The sequence below is a fragment of the Bos indicus genome, chromosome 1, assembly GCF_029378745.1.
Source record: "Bos indicus isolate NIAB-ARS_2022 breed Sahiwal x Tharparkar chromosome 1, NIAB-ARS_B.indTharparkar_mat_pri_1.0, whole genome shotgun sequence".
In the NCBI taxonomy this organism is placed as follows: domain Eukaryota; kingdom Metazoa; phylum Chordata; class Mammalia; order Artiodactyla; family Bovidae; genus Bos; species Bos indicus.
The window spans coordinates 127910635-127931517 of NC_091760.1; the positions used below are offsets into that span (position 1 = coordinate 127910635).

The 20883-nt window shown below is 43.7% G+C and overlaps 1 protein-coding gene across 18 annotated transcripts in view; it reads right to left on the minus strand.

The window, feature by feature from the left end:
• Window positions 1-20883, minus strand: part of ZBTB38 (zinc finger and BTB domain containing 38) — a 131202-nt gene that overhangs the window by 33670 nt on the left and 76649 nt on the right. For 4 of the 18 annotated variants that reach the window (XM_019961654.2, XM_070793942.1, XM_070793962.1 and 1 more), the window contains one exon: window positions 7323-18968. The exons of 13 other annotated variants lie outside the window; for them this stretch is intronic. The gene's annotated coding sequence lies outside the window, so the exon portion shown is untranslated. Of the gene's footprint in view, window positions 1-906; window positions 7274-7322; window positions 18969-20883 lie in introns of those variants that run through there. One more of the 18 variants, XM_070793975.1, reaches the window with a different exon arrangement.

The window sequence follows — 20883 nt, forward strand, 5'->3', positions numbered from 1 at the left end:
CAGCTTTCATGGTTAGCTACAGTAAAAAATACACGGTGCACAGGGACTCGAGACAAAAGTGAAGCTAAAACTTACCCTTGAGAGGTGTGATGCTGTCTGTCCTGTTCTATTATCTTTCACTTAAAAAATGCTAACAGCAACTCAGCAAACTAATTTCACTATATGCTAAGAGATCACTCCTGCACTTAAACTGCAGTGCCCTGGCCAAAATACCTGCTCTGGTCTAAAAGACATACTACCCGGCTGCTGTTCATCAAGTCTCTCTCTCTCTGATCAAGTGATGTCCAGAAAGCCCATACAGCTTGCCGCTCTTTAAGTCCCAGTGGCCGTGTCTTCCTAGCACCGGAATAAAACGTTTAGCTCATGGCATTCATTCAGTTGGAAAGACCAGATGGCCACATTAAAGCCTCTCTCTTTCTACCTTTTTGTAAAGCAATTATGAGCTGTGCCCATTATGTTATTTAGTGTCCTTTATACAAGAATCCATTTGATAACTTCTTTTATCTCATTCAGCCACTGGAAAAAGTGCATTTCTACTAACAAATTTTTCATTAACCAGATAATGAGAACAATGCACTCACCACGTTTCTTTTTTAATTCTCGAAACGAGGAAGCTGAGAGCTAAGGTTTACCGTCGACTGTTGTAGCCACTGTTGTGAGCCTGGGTTTCTGGTGTGACCACTGTCTCACTTTATTTAGTGATAGCTCTTCTACTCTTGTTTCACCTGCCTTTACCTGTAACCTTCCATGAATCTTTTCCAGGGATGTGGGGGATTATATCTTTAAATAAAATTAAATAAAAAGGAATCTTTATGGCCCCCTCTGTACCCCTAAAGAGAGAAAGGGTCACCCTGAATGGATTGCCAGAGTCTATCCTTCACTGGCTTACACAGATCAGTGACCTACCTACTTGGCAGGTGCCTCTTTGGTCTTCCGTGAGGTCTCTGTTTTGGGCCCCTGGGGGATCTACTTTCTCTCCCTTCTCATATCTTCTCCTGTTTGGAAGGGTCGTGTGTGCTCAGTCGCTCCGTCATGTCTGACTCTTTTGGGCCCTATGGATTGTGGACCACCAGCCTCCTCTGTCCATTGGATTTTTCAGGCAAGAATACTGGAGTCGGTTGCTATTTCCTCCTCCAGGGGATCTTCCCGACCCAGGACTCAAACCCCGTGTCTCAGGCGTTGGCAGGTGGATTCTTTACCACTAGCACCACCTGGGAAGCTTGAAAAGGTCAGACCAGATCATAACAGGCTCTAGTGGACTCCCCACAGCAAGTTTTATATTGCAAGTACTAGTTATCATTAAAAGTTATCATTAGATTTGAGTTAAATCACTCAGGATCACTGAGGCTTCAGCACATGGACAGGATTAGAGGGAGGCCAGCTGGTTGCAAACCAGCTAGTCAGGCCATCCTCTGGCCCAGGTAAGAATTAATCCATCCACCCCAGACAGTGTGAGAGCCTGGGAAGGAGTAGATGGCCTCAGCCCCACCTAAAAAGGTGAGATGGGGAGAGTTAGTATGTGAATTCAGAATTTAATTCTCTTGACCATTATTTCTTGAATATTGGCTGAGTGCTATAGGAAGACAAGAGTTCATTTCTCCTTGGAACAGAGATTTACTGAATACCTACTTTATGCTGTGGGACAGAAGTTCTCGAACCTGGCTATGTATCTGAATCACCTGGGAAGCTTTAATATAGTACAGAATTTACAGAGTCCCCCCGCAGAGATTCTTGTTTGGAATAGCTGAGGTGAGACCCTGGAACCTATATATATTTTTGTACCTTATTTAGCGAATAAGGAACATTCTATTTGTCCCTGTGATAACAAATTTGAAAGGCACACAAGTAAACACTGAAAAATCTTGTCTCAGAGGATATTCACGTGGTTTTTATCCATCAGCCATAACCAGGTCTGGGGGCTGACACTAAAATCCAGCACTGTAACAGAAACAAAAATTCTGCCCCCAAAGGTCTGCAGTATAGCAGGGAAGGTAAGACGGGTTCACACAATGCTGTAAAGCCAAGATTCTCAGTGAAGGTGCAGGATCAGGAGTGCTGGGACAAAGAGTAGCGGGGAGTGGCCCCGGGATGGGGTGAGGGAAGGCAGGAGTGCCTCACCAAACCCCCTTTCCGGGAGAGGTGACACTGACTTCAGCTCTGCCTGCTGAAGTGGACAAAGCTGAGAACACGAAGTTCAGTCAGAACGAGGCACAGCTGAGTTTCATGCCCTCAAGAAGCTTGTAATCAAGGAGCCCATGTCACAGTTTGGAACAAAGCATCCAAATCCATAAATACAAGGTGAAAAGGCAGTGACAGTTGTCAAAGATGCAATTTCAAGTCATATTCTACATGTCCGACGTGCAACTGAGTTTGAAGTCTGAAGACCAGAGGGGACCCACTGTGGCCCTCAAACACAGCTGGTCCCTACCAGTGGTGTTTGATACAGGTAGCATTTGGACCATGGTTTTGGAAAAAAAAAAGTTGATGTCAAAGAACAGTAAGATTTAACATAAAAATCAATATGTCTTCTCTTGAGAAACAGGAAGACTGGACAACAGTGGGGCTGCTGCCCGCCTGGCAACCGGGCGGCTGCAGGCACGTGCTGCCTTTCCCGGCGCTCACTGCCCAGCGGCTTCTCTCAGCACCAAGCCCAGCCCGGCCCCGTTGGCCAGTTTGGTTTGCGCCACTGACGAGAACATGAAGTAAAATCACATTGGACCCGGAGTTTTGAACAGTCATCCTTACTTTAAGTATATCCCTAAAGTTAGAATTCAGACTTAAATGAGTTCAGGGGGGAGGCAGTCATTCCCACCAAAAATAGTATTCTTTGACTTAAAAAAAAAAAAGTGATCTCCTCTGCTATTTTTCTTCATTGAGAGTAAGTAAAAACAGAAGTCTTAGGAGTTCTTGCTAATGGAAAGCCCACAACACACTTCAGAAAAAGAAATAGAAGCTGGAAAGCAGGTGAGATTAAGTTTATATGTAATATTCTGAAACATGTACTAAAAAGCAAGTTTTGTATAATATATCTATTATTTTCAGTAGTATCACCGAGATGGAATAAATAAGCATGAAAAATGTTATTGTTACAAAATTTTTGGTGAGCCAGTATTTTAAAACAATAAATCAATCTGTAATTAGATAACTGTGATCATCTGATTTATGTTACTATTTTCCTGAGTTTGTTTTTTAGCTGTAAAGCTTTTAACATACACCTTCTAAACACATAAATACATGTATGTATATATCCACATGCATGTACCAATAGATCTATGATTATATAAACATATGAACATGTGCTAGTGGAAACAGATTTTATAAGCACAACAAATATCGTGAACGTATAATTCAGCATCTAAAACAACAAGACACTTGAGAGAGAAAAGGGGATACAACTAATAACTATGCCAGATAAACAGGTATACATTGGGACTATATCCTGGGAAATGAGGATGCAGGGTCATCCTGTATTTATATATACACAAAAATATACATATCTATATAAACTAAATATAAAATTCTACATTATAATTACATGTGTATATTGAGATAAAGTATACTTCATAAGTATTTTAAATGCTTTGAAGAATTTTATAAATATATGATAAACATACTTTATAATTATACTTCATACCAGGGCCATTGGGAAATTCTACTTAATTAGCATATGCAGAATCTGCTGCTGCCTTTGTCTCCTGCATTATTCCAATCTTATATAATACATTCATATTATGTAAGGATGGGCACTGAAGATGCTTTTGATGATTAAAATGACTTTTCTTTTTTCAAATTAATTTTTATTGGAGTATAGTTGCTTTACAATGTTGTGTTAGTTTCTACTATTCAGCAAAGTTAATCCACTGTATGTTTACATTTATCCCCTCTTTGTTGGATTTCCTTCCTCTTTAGGTCACCACAGAGCACCGAATTGAGTTCTCTGGGCTGTACAGTAGGTTCTTATCAGTTATCTATATATTATATATACATAATATCAATAGTGTAAATATATTAATTCTAATCTCCCAATTCATCCCACCCCACCTAAAATGACTTCTTCACTTACTTTTAGAGTTAACTAGTATTAAAAAAGTTAAAAAAAAAAAATCTATGCTGATGGTAAAATATGCAAACAGTACAGCAGCGGATTAAGGGACAAAGCAGAAGGCCCCTCCCCTCTGCCAGGCTCCTCAACTCCACTCCAGCATACACACAACACACACAACTCACGCACTCCCTACACGAGTCCTCTTCTCATAACTCAGAAAGATTTCTACGTTCTGCCTGTATGAAGCTTTAGAAGAAAAACCGCATTTCCTCCTGAGGCTCTTCTGTCCTCACCCCTAGCTCCTCTGCCTGGCAATTCCTGTAATTTACTCATCTCAGGTGACATCTCCTTCGGTCAGCCTCCTTCCTCATGAATTTTCAGTCTGGGGTTCCAACCTTTATTGTCGCATGCAATATTGTGCATTTGTACACATTTCTATCCTTCCTATTTGCTCCTTGAGTTTAGGGACAGTCTTGGTACCAATACATTGTTGATTCTGACAGTAAGTGAGCAGAGAGACATTGGCTCCTCAGGCCCCGAGCAGCAAATGGCTTAAATGACGTATTGTACTTAGAAAGCTACCTTACTTAAAGCTTTAAAAATGAGACCTGGGTGAACCCAAATTCTACTCGAGGGAAAGCAAAATTACTAGGAAAATAAAAATAAATTCCTGTTCCTTTTTTTCTTTCCTAGTTTCCTTATAACCCTGAGGGTTCTCAAAGTATGTTTCATGGATCTCTGAGTCTCCCAAGACCCTTTCAGCAAGTTTTTAAGGTCAAAACTATTTTCATAACCACACTAAGATGTCATGTGTCTTTTTTACTGTGTGAACATGTGCACTAATGGTACAAAACCAAAGATGGGGAAAACTTCTACAGCCTTATCACATATCTAGCCAGTAACAGCTGGATTAAGGAGTAATTATCATTTTATTAAATCTGGATCCTCAGAAGGACACATAAAACACTTCTGAATGCATAAGGAAAAATGATGACTACCTTGAGAAAAAGCATCTGGTGTTTCCTAGAGCTCTGAGTCAAACTTACCAATTTTTTTTTCATGGAACATCATTTTTACTTGAAAAAAATTACAGTAAGATAAACCATGGCTATTCAGATACGGGTACGTGGGCAAATATTTTCTTAAAAATGAAATAAGTGAGTCTGTCTTTTCAAGGAAGCAGCCATTTTGTTGCCAATAATAAAATCAGACTGGAGCAAAAAACAGAATTTTGGAAAACTTGTATCTACCACAATGAGCTCAACACTCCTCAATACATAATGACTTTTCTGATGATGTTGGTGGTGACGTTAATGGAAGTGATTTTTGGATACTGAGTAATGAATTTGGAAGATATACATGGCTCAGTGAACCAATATTTTCCAAGTGACCAATGCATATTACCAAAAAAAATCATGCATGAGCTAAAAAGTGTAACAGAGAGCCATATATTTACATGTAACAAACTGGGGAAAGTTCACTGATACGAATTCCATGTTGCAATTAACCTTTAAGAAAGTCCTACTGGTAGATACTGGTAGAGCATCAAAGAATATCCACAACTAACTAAAAAGGCTATTAAAAAACAAAAAACAAAAAACTTCCCTTTTCCAACTACCTAGCTGTGTGAGGCTGGGTTTTTTTCATATAGTTCAACTAAAACAGCACATTGCAGCTGAATCCAGAAGCAGATTTGAAAATCCAGCTACCTTTCTATTAAGTCAGATAATAAAGATATAGTATACCTTTGAACAGTACAGGTTTGAACTGCTTAGATCCACTTGTACACAGATTTTTTTTCAGTAAATATGTACTACAGTGCTACATGATCCACGGTTGGCTGAACCCACAGATGCAGAACTGGAGGAAGGGATACAGAGGAGGCGAGATTTTGTGGATTTTTGACCCAGTGGAGAGTCTGTGCTGTATCTAACACTTGTGTTGTTCAAGGGGCAACCATATTTGCAAAAAATAACACCACTCTTCTCACAAATTTTTGCTTTAGAAAATAGTTACTTTAAAAATAAAAATGTATCGTTTTACCATGTAATTGGGTTTATTGTAGTCAATTTTTGCAAGTTAACAAATAGTTTTTAAATTCTCCTTTAAAACTTTGAATGTAACTCAGATAAACAAAAGCTCTTTGGATCCTTAAAGATTTATAAGAATGTAATGGGGTCCTGGGAATCAAAAGTTTGAGAACCACTGCTTTAAACAGTAAGAAAATATTCAAAATCATATTTAAATAAATGACTTAGAAATTATTTTACTCAATAAAATGAATCACATGTAAGACAAAATGAATGAAAGTGTGCTAAAGTACAAAGCAGAAATACCCAGGAGTCAGGAGAAACCAAGGCACAGAGAAACACAGACACACCTCGGTCACACAGATACACACACACACTCTATAGCTGTCTTTAATTTTCTAAGCCAGAAGTGACTGCTACCTATCACTTGAGTGTGAGCATGGCTGTAAAACCAGGTGGACCAACAGTCCCTTCACACTACACTCAGGTAAAAACCGCTCCTCGATTTGCTGCCTATATTGTTTGTACAACCTATCCTGGCTTGAATCTTTGCCTTCAAGTCTCAAAGGCTGGCTTGGTTTGCCCTTGGAGTCTATCCATTCATCTACTAAATCAGCCCCTCTCCATTATATCCTGGATACCTGTTCTGGGTTTAAACTTGAAAACAATTCTTGGCAATGATCTGAGCAACTAATTCCTAGTATTTCCAGCCTAATTAAATCTTCCCTTCCCCAAGTAGACAAGGCAATTTTACTAAAGCACAGAAAAGTCAAAAACTTAAAATGATAGTTTCCATAACATTTTTAACTCTCCCAATGTAAACCGCCCCCCCCCACCAAAAAATCTTGAAAAACCTCTTTAAATTGTTTAACCAAGTGTAACTATTATGTAACTTTATAGAGCCTGTTAATAAAATCTGGTGTACTTTTATTAGCAAGTCTTTAAGACATCACAGATGGAGAGTGAAGTAATCCTGTCCAGTCTGCATTCTTAGTGAGAACTTGCAGTCACTCACTCAAGGCCACGCTCCAGGGCCAGACTGAATCCCATTTTTCTGTATCTTCTGATCAGAGGAAAACGCCAGGCGCCTTCTCGCAGCACCTTGGCCACTCAATTCCCAACATACATAGTAATGAAACTGAATCAACAGAGCAACTTTCTCCTCTTTCTACTGCCATGCTTCTATAAAAAGACACTTGGAAATAAAACCCAACTAAAAAAAGAACACACTGCATTAGGATACTGACCTGGAATCACGCACAAGTCAAACTCACAGTCTATTTGGGGCCAGCGCAAGACCCATACTGAAGCAGAATCTACTGCGTGGACCTGCCATTCTCCGCAGAAAGTGTTCTGACAAAGGACACCACTTCAGTGATCTGGGTCCCCATCCCACACACATCTTTGCAGTGCCTTTTCTCACAGTCACGTTGGGTGACTACGTCAGACCTCCTCACGTGACGGGGTCTTAGAAACACATGCATCAGATCTCGGAAACAGATTACAAAACAGAAGCCCTTTATGGAGTTCAGCGACGTCTAAGAAAAGGAAAATCCTCTCACGTTGCCTTCTAAATGCAGCCCAAAAGGAGCAGAGAAGAGCTGCATTTATCAGATTCTCATGCATTTAAGCTATCAGATTCAAGAAGGTGTAGCATGACAAGGGAGGTCTGTTTTTCATCTGAAATTCAGGTGGCTGGAAAAGGTAACATCAGGAAACTGCTGGAGTCCACTCAACAGGGAGGCAGCTTGGCTTGAGCCACCTTTCTTGACTATGTTGTTCTGAAAAGGCAAACATTTGGTCTCCAGACTTGTAGTTGCGTGCATATGGATTGTGAGAAGGAGTATTATCAGATTCACAAGTGACGCAACGTGCCCGGTGAAATATTTCAGGTTGCTTGTTTGGAAAGATGAAAGGGGGAAAAGGTCCTTTGTTTCTCTCTTTTTTTTTTTTATCCTTTTTGAAACACAGCAGTGTTTAGAGGAGGTAGCCTTTGGGTTCATCTCACGATTGAGCTTGCCCGGACACCTGCTTGCTTAAGAAAGCTGGCAAATGTGCTTGGAGAATCTTCTCTCTAAAGCCCTGAAGTGCTGCATCCGTTTCTTGTCCTACCAAATTCCACTGACATTTAGAGGTGCTAATGTGAAAAGGAATTTTAAAAGTCTGAATGCTGTGGGAACTGAGTTACCAGAATGACCAGGACAGGGGTCCCATCCCCTGGAACTTCTCATTTTATGGGTGAGCATATAATCTAGAGTTGGTTTCAGAAGCCAAATACCTTTTTCTTAAAGGCCTATCTGATTGAATAGCCCCATTCCTCTCAGTTGACTGTGACCTGTCAGGGAGGATGGAGGGAAGAACTATTATACATTCTGGCTTCTGAGCAAAAATGAACTTCCTGCTCATTGCGATGGGTTATCCTAAAAAAAGGACAGAGACCAACTGCTGCATGGTGTTAAAACTATCTAAATCCACCTGCCATTGCACCCTTGTTCCCCATCCCTAGCTTCCTGCACCCCAGCTTTCTGGGGACTCCTGCAAGACAATGAATCACAGTTTGCATGGACTCTTTCTGGATGAACCAGAACCTGGGCAGAGAGGAATGAACCAGGTAATACACGTGAAAAGCAGCAAGCACAGTGCTCAGCACACAGCAGGGGTTCAAAGAATACGGGTGAGAATCAGCTTGAGAACTGACTCCCAGTTCTGTGTCCTGCTCGCCTGTGACTGAACAGAACCACTTAGGCATGCAATGCGTAGGGTGGTCTTTTAACTGCACGAAGGAGATCAAGTCAGGCCCTGCCTAGAGCCCTTCAGTGGCTATCCCCAGATGTTAGGGTGGAATGAAGACCCCTCGCTGTGGCCTGTGAGGCCCTGCACTGTCCATGGGTCCCAGCCACTATTCCCAGACTCCCACCCCCTCTGCCCCACTCTCTCTGCTCACACTCAGTCCTCCCTTTGCTGCCAGTCTCTCCTGGCCCAATTCCAGTCCTGCCCAGGGGGCTGGCTTACCCCTGCTTTAGGCCCAGCTCAAATGTCAACTCTGAGGGCCCACCCCATCTCTCTATTTGCTCCCGCCTCTACTTGCCCTCACATCATCTTCATGCTACATACTTCAACCTGCAATTATCACAAGTATTTGCCTGCTTGTTCGCTGTCCACTGTGTCTGCCAGAAAGTAAACTCCAGGAGGGAAAGGACCTTATCCGTCCAGTTCACGGCTGTGTCTCCAGGCCACAGGGCACGGTAGGCACTTGGGAACTATTTGAAAGCACAGAGACTCACCCTGATGAAAAGAGCCACCACACTCCTGGGCCCACTTATCTGCTCTGCTTTTCTTTTCCACAGCACTCACAGCATCCCCATACACTGCAGAATTTACTCATTATTGACTGTCCATCTGCCTGCTAGAAATTTAAGCATCATGAGGACAGAAATCTCTGATTTTCTGCACTGATGTATCTTAGGCACCTAGAACAGTGCCTGATACATCGCAGGCCCTCAAAATATTCATGTACTACATGAACGATCCGTACTACAAACAGATACACGGTCCTAAATCAGCATTATGTATGGATAGGCACTGTATATACTTCGAATTACAAGGTTCATCTATGTGAATTTCCCCAACCAATTTTGAATAAAACTGCTTTCATCTGATACATTTCAGGTTATAAAGCACTTCACATATTAATCTATTTAATCCCCTTCATAATCCCGTGAGGCAGACACATAAAATGGAGACACTGCCACCAACTCAGGGTTAAATGCATTAACAGAGTCAGTGCTCACCACACGGAAGCTGCTAATCTCAGGCCCACGGTACAGATGTGGAAACGGAACCCAGGGTACTGCCTCACTCACAGCAGAGTGGTAATTGCTGATGTGCCCAGCGCCCAGCCCCCTGCAGGCTACCGCGTCACGCAGAGCAGGAGGGAAGTCGGAGCAGCTGACTCGCCATCTCCGAGCACAAGATGGCTCTGCACCAAGCCCAAGCTGCAGGCGGGTGGTGCAGGCTCACCCCTGAAAAGCCCGAGGCAGGGAACAGACCCGGGTGGACTCCAAGAGCTAGGGCTGGTCGGTGGGTAGCCTGCCTGGGCCCCACACTCGAAAGTCACTAAAAAATGCTGCCTGACGTGAAGCAGAGTGTGCCAGAGGGGTCCCCTGAAAAACCAGCCAAGGACTGGAGCTCAGGCAAGCCGACCCGTGACCATGGCTGGTAGTTACCAGGGCAACCTGTGCGTTGCCAGAGGATGAGCCTCAGGCCCAGGACCTATCACGGCTTCCCCGGGTGTACCGTTATGGGACACAAGGCAATTTCAAGGTGCCAGCTGAACACACAGTCAGTCAGCGTCTGCCCCACAGCCCAGAATTTACTAAACAGCCGAGGCTTTTACATTACACTCACATGTAGCCAACTTAAGATTTTTTAGTATTAAAAAAAAAAAAGTTGATTTTTAAAAGTTTGTTGCCAACTCAGTCCAAGGATGTGGACTGAATCCATCAGGAAGATGAGTTTTCATGTGCCTCCCCCCATCCCCCACTTGAGTATTTAGACTTGTCCTTTCATTACAGGCCTGTGGATGATACAATCTCAGGGATCATGAGACTCAGGCTGGGGACCTGTCAGTTGGGATAAAGCATGAGACCAGTGGCGATGAAGCATCAGGGGAGGGTTAGGGGAAGGGAAGCTGTGGGGTGGGGCCGCCTTTGGGAGGGAGCCTTTCCATGACAGTGAAAACAATCTCCTGGCCAACATGGATCTGAGACACGGTTAGGGAGGCTCCTTAGAACCCTGAACCCAAATTCCAGTATCTTTACCAAAGCTTAGAAGGTCTCTGTGATTTGACCTCATTTCCTGCCACTCTAACCCAACCCAGCCCTCCTTCTGTTCATTGAATATGCTGAGGATCTTCCCACCTCAGGGCCTCTGCACATGTGGCTTCTGAAGCCAAGAATGCCTTTCCAGCCCAGGCAGCAGCCTATCCTGGTCTCTATCCAACAATCCATTACCCCTCAATCAGGTGTACCTGTCCTATACTCCTCAGCAGACTCTTCTTGCATAGTATATACTATGGTTATAGGCTTCCCAGGTGGAGCTAGTGGTAAAGAACCTGCCTGCAACGCAGGAGACACGTTCTTGATCCCCGGGTAGGGAAGATCCCCTGGAGGAGGGCATGGCAACCCACTCCCGTACTCTTGCCTGGAGAATCCCATGGACAGAGGAGCCTGGAGGGCTACAGTCCACAGGCTCACCAAGAGTCAGACATGACTGAAACGACTTAGCATGCACACACGCACTATGGTTGTAGTTAAGTATTATTTGATAAATGTGTGCTTTACCACAAGCATATGAATTCTGTGAAGGCTGAAAACTATTTACCACTATTTACCACAGTTTCCCCTAGCTCTCAGCACCACACTTGGCACATAACACGCTGATAAACTTTTATGAAGTAAATGCAAAAACAAAAAACACCCAGACAATAAGCTTTCTAGAGCCCACCATACCTGGCACTGTTAACCAGGCTTTCTGGATCCAGAGTTAGGTCAACACGAACTGCCCTACAACTTGTCACCGATGCTAAAAGGTTGAACATTAAAAAATCAACAAGTCTGACACTGTAAAAGGAAAAACAAAACACACACACACACAATCAACTCTGCTGGTCTAAAACTGGAGCTGGATAAGACAAGCGAGGGCTGTGCACTGCCATGAAGTTATTACGGCTCACACAAGCTATAACAATGAAACACAGCTCTGAAGCACCAAAAAACTGCTTACTGTTATTGCTTTGGCTCAGAGAAAGGAAAAGAGTATTTCTTCAAGCTCTAACGACGTGCTTTGTTCTGTTAACGACAAAACAACAGGCCCAAAATGGAGCTGCTAATGCTATGCCTCATGTCATCAAACTGGAACTTACTTAAGAGTTTTGGCTCTCTCTGCAATGCAATCCTAAACTAGATATCAGCTTAAATCAGGAATAGACTGATAAGCATTAGTTAGGTAGTCTGCGTGACAATCCCTGTCACCCCCTATAAGGAAAGGAACCTTGCAATAACCAACCCACCTTTTTGCCTGGTATAATTTCCTTGTTCTGTTCCCTTCTGCCAATAAAACCTCTCACCTTGTGTAGCTCTTTGGAGCTCCATTCTGTCTGCCAGATTGGATGTTGCCTGACTCATGAATCACTAAATAAAGCCAGTAAGATCTTTAAAATGTACTCAGTTGAATTTTGTCCTTTTGTCTTTAAGCCCTAAGCATTTGGCCTTTGTCTCCTGAGTGCTTGGACTGAACTAGCAACAAACTTTTAAAAGTTAACTTAAAAAAAAAATGCTAAAAATTTAAAGTTATCAACGCGGGGGTGCAGCATAAGGTCCTAGTGTCAGGTAATTAACAAGGCTCCATTTCCGTACCTGTGCTCCCTGCAAGCACCTCCAGGGATGTCCGCTTTCTGTAACCACTTTCAGTTCCTTCCAAGGTCATTTTCCTCACTCAGCCCCCTCTCATGAAATGCTGATCAGGAGAAGGGTCTGGGCTAAGTGAAGCACAGCTGGGTCTGTGGCCTGCTTCTGGGTCCTGTAACTGTGGATGCTTGTGTTTCCTGGTACACTGATTGGTGACCCACCCCAAAGGCATACACAAGCCCTCTTTGCCCATCAGGCAACCAGCAGTAAGACGGAAGAGGCATCATAATGTGAGCTTACAATGGTGGTTCTCTGCAGAACTGTACATCGGACTCACCTGTGGAGTCTCAAAAAGAATAGGAGCCAGGTGACACTGCTGAGACTGAATCCGTTTCGGGAACAGGATCTGGGTAGGTGGGAGTGTGGCATCCTGCTGAAAGTTACCCAGGTATGTTGTGCACACAAGCTGGCACACGACTTCTAACTACCCTTTGACGAATCAGGTCACTGTGTCTCCTGTAGGTGTTGGAGCCCCTCTGGGCAGCCTCCCTGAGAGCTGCTTTAAAGTGACATTGACATTCCACCACACATGTGTCGGCATCCCCCACTCATTCATGGGACAGGAGGAAGCTCACCTAAATATGCCAGCCGCATGCTATGCCCCCAACACCACACAAGCACATCCCTGTGCCCAGCAGTGCTCTGCACACTCCATATACACCATCCTGATGAAGCCTCACAGCAACCTTATTTTGAAAATGAGAAAACTGAGACTTGGAGAGGCTGTGTAATTTGACCAAGGTCATTTAGTCAGTGAGCAGCAAAACTGGGATTAAAACCTGAGCAGGATGACTCAAAAACTACACTCTCCACTATAGGTTTGGAGCACCAAAAAACAAAGCGCTTAGCTTTTCCTGGTATCAGAAGTTCTTTACTGGTATCAAAAGCTCCTATGCTCATGACCCCAGCCTACCAACCAGCATGTGGGTGCTTAGCAATCGGTAGCCTGGATTTGAGGGGGGCACCACCTTCAAGGGGACAGGTTATGCCCTGTGGTATGCTGTGGGGTGGGGGTCTTGTGGGGCTCATAGCCCACCCACAGTTTGCTTGGCCCCAGGCAGGTACCCTGCTGAGGGCTGCATCCCCCTGCCAGAAGGGGCTGTATCCCCCATATGCACAACGATTCTATACGGATCATCAAATGGCTCTGAAGTGAACACTTCACGTAATTCAGAATTTTCCATAAATTTCTACTTTTATTTTCTTTAAAAAATGTAAACTTCACGGGCTTCCCTGGTGGTCCAGTGGCTCAGACCTCGTGCTCCCAATGCAGGGGGCCCGGGCTTGATCCCTGTTTGGGAAACTAGATCCCACACGCTGCAACTAAGAGTTCAAATGCTGCCACGAAGATCGAAGACCCTGCCATGTCGCAACTAAGACCTGGGGCAGCTAAATAAGTAATTTAAAAAAATGTCATTTTAAAAAAGTCATCAAAGTAACAGATGACACTATTAAATAAACATTATCATTTTGGTCCATTTACATTTCAAGCTAATATTTATCAAATGTCTACCACCCTCCAGTTATTGAGTATAACACAAGAGGCTACCATAAAAAGTGGGTACAGAAGGGGCATACGGCTGCTGCTCCTGCTAAGTCGCTTCAGTCGTGTCCAACTCTGTGCGACCCCATAGACGGCAGCCCACCAGGCTCCGCCATCCCTGGGATTCTCCAGGCAAGAGTACTGGAGTGGGTTGTATAGGGGGTGATTAAAGCTACTGAACTAAGACAGCTGAGGGACCTGAGAACACTGTATTAGTCCACTCATGAAGCAGGGTTCTCCTGAAGGATAATGTGGGATACAGCAGACCATGTCCAGTCTAGCACTGTGGCTAAGAGCCTGAACTCTGATGTCAAGTTTGGCTCTCATCATGTTCTGGCTATGACCTTGGGCAAGCTTCTTACTCTGCACCTCAGCATCTTCATGTGCAAAATGGAGCTAATAATAGCATCTTATCAGGTTAAAATGAAGATTAAATGACAGTAACCATGAAGTGGGTGGCTTAATATCTGGCACAAAGTCAAGCTTAATAAACATTAGCTATTATTAGTATAACTATTACCAATTAATTATTATTAGTGGTAAATGTCAGTAGGAACAAGTATTACCAAGTCTTGACCACAGGCCCCAAATATAGGGAATGTGACATTCCTCAATGGTAGGGACAAATACTCTATTTCACTGTGTGCCGGGAGTTCGCCAGTCCCCCTCACAGTGTTTACCACCCTAGAGGGGCTCATCAACTAATCATCTTCCTAATGCCAAAAGCAGTTATTACATCTGCGCCTTAGCTGATATGTGGGAACTGAGTTGCAAGTATTATCAAAATGATTTTCTTTAGTTGCATCATAGGTTAGCACTTCTTCTAAGCCTATGGAAGAAAGCATTCATATCTTAAATAAAAATTATCCAAGTAGGCTATTAGCAATTTTTTAGCAATTAGTAAAAGCTCGACAGGAAGGAAACTAAAATAATGTATTTAAGACAAATAATCTATACATTTCTTCTGTGTGCACTTGTCTTTTTAAGTCAGAATGTCACTCAACTTTTGGCTATAAAAACAAGGTCTGGTGCTGGTCGTTGATTGGGTCATGTGCTGGTTTTATTTTTATTTTTTGGCCATTTGGCACATGGGATCTAAGTTCTCCAACCAGGGACTGAACCCATACCCCCTGTGGTGGAAGCATGGAGTTCTACCCACTGGACTGTAGGGGAAATCCCACGTGCTTGTTTTATATGGTGAAATTCTTTCATTTTCTAAGAAAGCCTTCCCTGTGTTCTGCTTCATCATCTGTCCTATCTCTTTAGTCTCTTGGCAGACCACATTTGCTCCTCTGCCCTCACACTGAGGGGATTTTTACAAGGGTAAGTTCTTAAGACCTCCTCTCTCTTACTTTAAACTAGGAACCTAATAACAGTAGTTTGGTTATGATTTATTTTAGAGAACATTTTGATGTTCTGCATTTTTCATGTTAAAGTCTTTTTAATTTATGTCTTAGTTTAATGGATTCATTAGGTTGTGGCTGATTCAGTGAAATTTTTTTTGAAAATCTGGGTTTGGTCTGGGGTTTTGCACATTTATGTGCTGATTCTGGATTTTGGTTCAAGCTGCCATTGAATCACTGAATTCCCTGATTAAAATTTTTGACAACTGTCAGAAGGAGCCAGTTGTTCCAAGCTTTCTTTTTCTTGGTCCCCAAGCTGTCCTTTCTCCTCCTGTGGAGTTATCTTTGTCCTCAGAGGGCAGAGCAGGGCCCCTGCTTACACACTCCTGGGCTCAAACTCCAGTTCTGCTACTTAGTAGCTGTATGAATTTAAACAAGTTAATTAGCATCTCAAGACTTGGGCTTTTTTTTTTTTTTTAATCTATAAAATGGATATAATAGTGCAACTTAGTTCTTAATAGGATTAGAAGGGACAATCCAGATAAACCATAGTATCTCAGTCTATTGCTCTTTTACACTCTGATAATTTTCCATGAAAATTCCAGAAAACAAAACAATCCCAGCAACTCTTTTCTTTAGCTCATCTCATTATGATAATAGCAACCAATTTAACGCCTGTTGGTTGAAAGGGTGTTGGAAGCAGGGGGTCATTTTGTAAGTGGGGATTTCCCTGGGGCTGAAGTGGAGCAATGAGTGGCCTGGAGAGTCCCTGGCTTTAAGGGCTTCCAAGGAGCCTGGGCAACTTAATTCTGGTGGGCCGGACAGGCAGGAGTTACGGGACTCAGGTCAGGCTGACCCCAAAAGAAGAAAAGTTAGAAAAACATACTTGTGAAAAAGAAGTACAAAAATAAATACTCAACAAAATAAGGGACTGTGGGTAACACATTGTGTGTTAGTCGCTCAGTCCTGTCCGACTCTTTGTGACCCCACAGACTGTAGCCCACCAGGCTCCTCTGTCCATGGAATTCTCCAGGCAAGAATACTGGAGTGGGTTGCCATTTTCTTCTCCAGGGGATCTTCCTGACCTAGGGATAGAACCTGGGTCTCCTGCATTACAGGCAGATTCTTTACCATCTGAGCCTGTTAGGGAAGTCTGTTAATATGGGTATAGTAATGTAATTAAAAGAACACTTTCAAAGAACAGGTATATGTATCATAATATAGTATCAATAAAGCCAGTAACTATGTGTAAACAGGTGCAAAATCTGTGATTCTATTATTTGGGGGAGCCCTGCATGCCTATTACACATATTTCTACCAACCCAACTATGAAGAATAAGCAGAGAAAAAGAGGTTGGGTTCACAACAACCAGGGAGAGCTTCTACCCCTTGAGTGGCCTCTTCAGGGCCACGGGTTGCCCTTTTCAGCCTAGTAAAGGCGCTGAGCAACACTGCTCTCGACCGTCATCTTAGCTCTGAATAAGATTATTGCTCAGCTTCTTCACATACAGAAATGCCAAGAACATCCAGATGGCTAGTCTCACCATTATTAGGGGTCAGGGTTGGGGAGGGAAAGCATTCTAAGCCCCATTGCTCTGTTCCCTTTACACCTTCCATCTGTTCCATCCTCACCTTGTGGAGAGGGGTCCTTGAAGCACAACAGGGCAAGCGATGCCCTGAGTGGCGATCAATGCCAGCAAGAAGGAGAGCGGACGAAGCAGAGTCCTGGAACAGGAGAGGTGGGGCTGGATACAGGATATGGGAGATGGAGGCCAGAGGGAAGGGGCCCGGGGCTCCCTCCTGAGGCCTCTGTACCGATGCCCCCCCTACCCTGCTAGGAGATAGGACCCCGGGTGCTGTTCCACAACTCCTTGGAAGGTCTGGCTTACTGTGTCACTGAACCTGCCCACTCTACTCTCCCAGGTGTCAAGGGCATAATAGCAGGGTTAGAGACACACAAGTAAATTCCCCATGGCAGACCCTCACTTTGAGAGCAGGCAGTTCCTCTAAGGGATCAGCCCCTCATGATCCCTGAGGAGCCTTTCCCAGGGCAGCAACTCTTTCATGCTTGTATCCTGAAGTTCTTTTCCACTTGACGACTGGAGTACATTCCCAGTTCCCAGTGCTACATCCACAAGATGGTGCTGAGTCCACACAAAGAGATGCTCTTGGGTCCTGAGTCACTGGGGATCCAGTCCCCAAAACCTCGCTCAAAATGGGCAGATGAACGAATTTTGTTTCAAAATAAATAGACCTTGGGTGTTTTAGATAACAAAAAGCATAGAGCAAGTTTCTTAGTGGAGCATGCCTTCTAACTACTTCTTCATTTGCTATAGATGGATTCTCGAGATTCTTCAGACCAGGAGTAGGGACCACTCCACCCAGTGTGGGAATTTCCTCCTTAGAGGAGCAGTCCTCATGCAGAGCCCTCAGTTGTGACCTCTGCATGTGACAGCCCTTCGAAGGTTTGCATGTCCCTTCCCCGGGCTAAATATCTCTAGTTCCTTCAACTAGGCCCCAGCAAAGAGAATTTTATAGACAAGGAACTTTAGATAGTTTCATCCAACCCTCTCATTTTAGATGTGAGAAAATGGAGGCACAGAGAAGTAGAATGACTTGCATAAGGTCTCATGGTATCACTAAAACAGGTTTCCAGATTTCTGGCTCCATACACCGTAAGCATATCACCATACTCCTCAACTGACAGCCACCAAACCTGCTCACTGACACAGGACCTTAGAATGTTCTTGACTTCCCTAAGCCTCAGTCTCTTCACATATTAATTGGAGCAAATCATACAGCCCTCGTGGGCTGCTGGGGGGATTCAAGGAGAGTACCAGGTGGTGCTAGTGGTAAAGAGCCCACCTGCCAACGCAGGAGACGTAAGAGATGCGAGTTCGATCCCTGAGTTGGGAAGATCCCCAGGAGAAGGAAATGGCAACCCACTCCAGTATTCTTGCCTAGAGAACCCCATGGACAGAGAAGCCTGGTGGGCTAGAGTCCATGGGGTTGCAAAGAATCAGATGTGACTGAAGCAACTTCACACACACACACACACACACACACACACACACACACACACACACAGAAGGGCACCTAGCCAGGGCAAGTACATAGCAAATAGTAAGTGTGTGATAATTGATTTTATTTATAATATTCAGACTCTTTTTTTGGCATGGAGTTCTCCTTTCTGCCTTTGTAGTCTTCTTCTTCCGTGGCTTCCCAACTTCCAAGGCTGAATTTTTAAACTGATTCTCAAAAATTCATGTAGGCTTCCCATGTAGCTCAGCTGGTAAAGAATCTATCTACAATGCAGGAGACCTGAGTTCCACTCCTGGGTCAGGAAGATCCCCTGAAGAAGGAAATGGCAACCCACTCCAGTATCCTTGCGTGGAGAATCTCCTGGACAGAGGAGCCTGGTGGGCTACAGTTCATGGGGTCACAAGAGTCGGATATGACTTAGTGTTATCTTTCTTTCTTTCAAAAATTCACTCATTCTTGTGAAATGCAGTTGTGTTCCTTCGGTCCATAATTTTTAGTCTGTTGGAATATTTCAGAAAGACAATGCTATCTTAAAATATAACTACTGATTCCTTGAACATGATATGCTGACTCCTCCTTCAGAAACTTCCAAGTAAGTCTAGGGTGGTAATGTCTGTGACAAAAGGCAGTCTCCTCCAAAGACTGGCAGAATGTGATCATTCTTTTTACCCACTCAGACTTTATTTTAACTTCAGGACTGTTATACTGATGACGACTTAGAAAATATTCTTCAATTTGTTAGAATAAAAAAAGATAAAGCTCAGTATCATCTAAAAGAGGAAGAAGGTTACAGCCACACTATCAGGAAGCAACCCTGACTTTGCGAAGAGAAGCTCTGGTGTGTTAATACACTAATACGTTTGGATGAAGACACTGGGACCTCAGGGTAAGTGAACTTTTACCCTGAGACCTCAAAACTTCAGAGTTGCTGGGGGGTAAAGTTGTTGGGAATAGACTATGAGCTAAAGAACAAGATGGCAAGGCCCTGGAGCTGATCTGTGGTTCCTGGGCTGGTCCTTGGTTGCAGGCATTCTCCCAGCTCCATTGCTGGAGAAGGCAACCCACTCCAGTACTCTTGCCTGGAAAATTCCATGGATGGAGGAGTCTGGTAGGCTGCAGTCCACGGGGTCGCAAAGAGTCGGACACGACTGAGTGATTTCACTTTCCCTTTCCAGTTTCATGCACTGGAGAAGGAAATGGCAACCCACTCCAGTGTTCTTGCCTGGAGAATCCCAGGGATGGGGGAGCCTGGTGGGCTGCTGTCTATGGGGTCGCACAGAGTCGGACACGACTGAAGTGACTTAGCAGCAGCAGCAGCAGCTCCACTGTATCAACAAGCACAGGAATACTAATTCTCCAAACATTCTTCTCATTCCCTCATCCTAACTAGCTCAGGCCACTTGTTTTTCAGGGGCTCCCATCCCAGCATCCTCGGATCCTGCTGCTCTGGAGAATACAGCCAGCCTATAATCATTCCAGTGCCCATATCTGCTCACCCGGAAAAATACTGCCTTCCCCATCCTGCAGCTTTCCAAACACCAACCTTCTGGAAACTTTCTTGTTCAACAAAGGCAGAACAAAAAGAAAGAACACCTCACCTTACTCCTGTTTAGCTCTCTACCATTTATAAAGCAGGCTTCCCTGGTGGCTCAATGGTAAAGAATCTGCCTGCCAGGCAGGAGACATGAGTTGTATCCCTGGGTCGGGAAGATCCCCTGGAGAAGGAAATGGCAACCGACTCCAGTACTCTTCCCTAGGAAATCCCATGAACAGAGGAGTCTGGCGGGGCTACAGTCTATAGGGTCCCAAAGAGTCGGACATGACTTAGTGACTAAACAACAACGACGTCTACAAAGCACTTCCGCATGCAACATCTGATCTCCTTTCTCACAACACCCCTGTGGACTGTGAAATAATATTTCCATTTCAAAGATGAAGATGTTAAAGCTCAGAAAAATTAAACCAAAATCCAAACACCACATGGCTTTAAGTTGACCAGGTTGAGTTTTTCAACCCTGATCGTGTGACTCTGGATCAAATTCTTTCTAGCATACTTAAAAGGAAGACTGTATTTATGTGATTCTAAGTTTTAGTAAATATAAACCACTATCTCATCTTTTGATTGGTATGTTTAGTAGCTGTGTATCTTTGTCGGCCGAAGTCAATGTCAAATGTGTACTTGCCACTCAAAAAACTACACATCATCAGCTATTTTTACCAATAAAATGGGGTTTTCCTGTTCAGCCTATATACCACAGACATACTGCTGACTAGCTGATCATTTATGCATTTTACTTCATATTCTCTGCCATTCTGCATGACTTGACCACACAGTGCTTTATTTAATTCATTCTGTAAAATGGGAATGATGCCTGAGATGATGATCATGATAGTTAAATGAGGCATGATTACA